At 47.2% G+C, this 4,038-nt stretch overlaps 1 protein-coding gene across 1 annotated transcript in view; it reads right to left on the bottom strand.

The window, feature by feature from the left end:
* The window catches only part of ERICH2 (glutamate rich 2), a 45,968-nt gene that overhangs the window by 40,841 nt on the left and 1,089 nt on the right, over positions 1-4,038 (bottom strand). The window lies entirely within an intron of this gene.

Genomic DNA, 4,038 nt, shown 5'->3' with positions numbered 1-4,038 from the left:
CAGCAGGGCAGGGGCCACTTGCATGGTCAGTGTGGCAGAGGGCCCATGCAGCATGCAGCCAGTCACTCTGAACTTGGACAGCTCTGATGTAAGGGATGGGCACATTTTTGTACGTGTAGCTAGAACCGTAACCATATTTGTGAGCCTTTTCACCTGTCATTCAAAGTTTCTCCTGTGACTAGGGTGGCTACTGATGTACCCCCAGAATACAGGACAGCCCCTTGTTGAGGGGCACCCCCTCAGCCAATCAGCAGTGAGGTGTTGGACCCCTTGGTCAATCAGTAGCAAGGAGTGATGCCATCACAAAAAGGCACGTCCCTCCCTCCCTCTCTGGCTGGGAACCCTGCTCCCCCTGGTTGTGCACTGCCCTAGCTCTAGGCATAGCCAATAGAATTGCGAGGAGAAGTCATTGACATGTATTTCCACCAATTAACTGAAAAACAGAACTTTTTGTAGTCCAGTCCTCATTGGGGAATGGACAGGGCACAAACGGTTTAAAACCAGGATCAATGAGCACCGTACTTGGGACAAGTATTTCTGGCAGGGCAGAAGAGTCAGACAAGTGATCTTCTGAGGTCCCTCCCAGCCCTCATGTCTATGAAATCTATAAGTGCATTAAAGAACAGACAAACACACGGGAGGCCTAAATCTCCACTACTACACTAGTTTTACATGACAGTGATCATGAATAACTCAGTGGAATCATACCATTGCAAAAAGTAGTGTAAGAACGGAGAATTATGCTCTCAGAAATAAGATCATTGTAGGAAAAAATTCTGTCTTCAGAAAACTTTACTCCTGACATTTTTATCTACTCCCTTCTCCATGGAGTATTTGGCTCTTAATACATCTGATAAATAACTCATTGGCTTGTATTGAATGTTTGTCTAAATAAAAAGTGCATGAATTTAGTGTGGAGGGGCCACAAAGTTCTACATCTTTATTTGTACATATAGCAGCAGCATCTACAAAAGTTTCTGTACACTGCCCTTCTATGTCTCGAATGCCAAGTCATGTATGAATCAAATAGACCATTTCTACAGGTTATGGCAGGGGTTGGCAATCTACAACCTGCTTTCCCCTGTGGTGGCATAGGGAGTGTGTTCACATCCAGCACTTGTCCCCCAATTGTTGGGATGAGGGCCACATGTGGCCCTCCCAGCATCACCACAGCCACAGCAGTTCCTTATGTACCTGCTGGGAAAAGCTGTGGTGGCGCTGGGTCCTAGCTTCTGCCTACCACACATTGACAGCCTTTGACCTGAACTGGATCAGTCTGCATCCTGAAAAAGTTGCCAACTCCTGGGTTAGAGGATGGTTTGATCTTTGGGTCCATTTGGTTACCAGCTGCTTGCTGAGACTGTTACTAATTGTGGTTATAGACTTACCATCAAGCTTATCTCATACCACCATCAAATTGTAACAGGTTCAACCACCATTAAGCTTGGGTTCATTTTGATTGGCATCATAGAGATGAACTTCTCTGAATCTGAATTAGTCACTTGAGCCATCAAAAATGGGTTTTAAGTATGCGTACTCTGCGACTTACCAAATGCTATCGTCTACCATGTAAGCGTGTGTTTAGATTCATAATAACTGGTTAGGATTTTTTTTGCTATAGAAATTAAGCAGCTTTAAATAGACCACCACTTTTCAAACATTATTTTACCCATTTCTGTTTTGTTGTATTGTAAAACAAAAGGATCATTGTGAAGCCTGGAGAGCTGCTTGTCAAATTGTATTCTTTTAAACTGAGTTAGCTTTCATGTTATATAAGCATATAAAAAAGCTTCTGGGACTAGCAAACCCAAGTGTTTTATTCACAGCTTTAACTCTAAAAAGTTTTTTTCCACTAATAAAAACAAAAATAGCTTCTTTAGCTGTTGTATGCCAAGTTTCAGCCTCAGGTGACATTTTGCAGATAACTTATCAAACTTCACTTTTTAGGAATTTATAATGCAAGCGCTGAGACAATCTCAACTTTTAAAGATGGTACAATATCTTACACTAAACATTAAATAGATTAAAAAATGGTCATAATAAAGAGTAGAAAGTAGTCTCTTGAGGTCAAGTGACTTTTGCCAGAAAAAACAGTTATGAACTAGAGACATGGATCTGTAACTTCGCAGGATGTGCTTTCTGATCCCAACTACTAAATACACATCTTACACATGAAAGATATTTGCAGCCAATGTCCTTGACTGAATTCTTGAAAATCTTCTCAAAATCAGAAACTAATCACTGAAACTAGAACTAATTTGACATAAAGAAGGTTCTCCTAGTATTTTAGAAGACTGCAGGAGTAAGCCAACAAGTAGTTCCAATATCTGCCCTGAAGGTACGCAAACATTTGTCTATTTATAAAATATATAGTTTAGACTAGTGGGGGCCAGCCTTTTTTGGCAGGAATGCCAGAGATTAAGCTCTGTGCCCTTTCTGAATGCCATTTTCATCCACTCCCCCTGCTCAATCTGCTGCTCTGCTTTCTGCTCCCACCCTCTCTGCCCTTGTTCTGCCTCCCCCATCCCTGATCTACCATGTGCCGCACAAAGAGGATGCCTGTGCCACCTGTGGCATGTGTATGGCAGGTAGGCCACCCTGGATTACATCATGGGCAACCTACAGCCAAAGTACTGGATCTGGAGTGTGAGGAGCTTGTGACCAGCTCACAAAGGTTTGAGCTGCCACAGAGAAATCAGGCAGCACACAGCTGCACCCACACCATCCATCTACTCCACAGCTCTCACTGCTGCCCTCTTGAGCCTGTGCTTAGCCTTGCTGCAAAGGGGATGGGGATTGCAGTCAAGGTAAATGCAAGCAGCTTGGGTGCTCCAGATTTTCAGCCTGTGATAACCAAAGGTGGCTGACCCCTGACTTACATGATGCAAATACGACTAAAACTAGATTTGTATGGATGGAGGGGCCTTTAAAGACCTGAAAACAAGAATTCACAGGACCAATTTAATATGTGGACAGGTCCTGTCCACCAGTATCCCACAGCCCCCTGCTCTCCCTCCCCCTCTGATTCTAGTGTGCTGTCCCCTGCCTGCTGGACAGGGACAGGCAGGACTGGGAAGGGAATGGCTCTGCCGCAGATGTGGCTACTGCTGCCTGCCCAGTCCCATCCTTCACCGAGCTGTCACTGCGGGTGTGTATCTGTGCAGTTTAGAGATGCCCCCAACATCTGCCCCTTCTGCGAGCAGAGGGAAGCCCTGGTGCACGCCAGGCTGCAGCCCCTTCGCCACCTCCTGCTCAGGTTCTGGCTGCACTACTCCCTGCATCTTTTCATTTACGCACTCCCCATCTGCCAAGCTAGCAATTTTCTCACCAGGAAGGAGGCTCTGGCTGGGAGGATCCCTGGGGACTGTGGGTCTGCTTTTCCTGTCCCTTGCCTGTTCACGTCTCCAGGGAGTTTCACTGGGCAGCGTCCACTGGCTCCTTGGACTCATTTGAAGGCCAATGTGCAGCGTGCTCTGCTCGGTGTCCCCCTTAGCGTGCTCGTTTTGAACCTAGGACCCTCACTCCCACCCCTGTTTTGTTTTGGAGTTATCCCAAGTAATAAGGGACATGCCCTCCTGGCCCCCATCACCAAGGGGGGTTACAGCTCTACTTGGGGGGCTTTAGCCCACATAGCAATACAGCATATCAAAAAGCCCTGCCTGGTCCCACAAACCTTTAGACTAAAAACAGACAGTATTGAGAGACACTTGCTTGTCTAGGACCAGCCCCACAGTGGGGCTTAAATGGCAATTAAATGGAGTAAGTCCGGATTGTTCCAAGGCAAAGTGTTCATTTGCAGGGACTTAATAGGGGTCATTGAGCTTGGCTGTCTGTGCGGTCCGGACGCCATGCACCCCAAACACCCCGGTGCGACGGAACTGCTTGTGTCTCAGTTGTAGCCCCAGAGGTGCCCCTTGGAGGGGCGGGGGCAGGGCAGGGCAGGCAGCTCAGGCCGGGTGTGGTGCAGCTGCCGCGGGCGCGGGTTGGGGGCAGAATTGCAGCTCGGCCCCGCTGCTGCCCCAAGGGGGGGGCCTCCAC

The sequence above is a fragment of the Alligator sinensis genome, unplaced genomic scaffold (genome assembly GCF_000455745.1).
Source record: "Alligator sinensis unplaced genomic scaffold, ASM45574v1 scaffold2231_1, whole genome shotgun sequence".
NCBI classification, from domain to species: Eukaryota; Metazoa; Chordata; order Crocodylia; family Alligatoridae; genus Alligator; species Alligator sinensis.
This window is presented reverse-complemented; position numbering and strand designations above follow the sequence as displayed.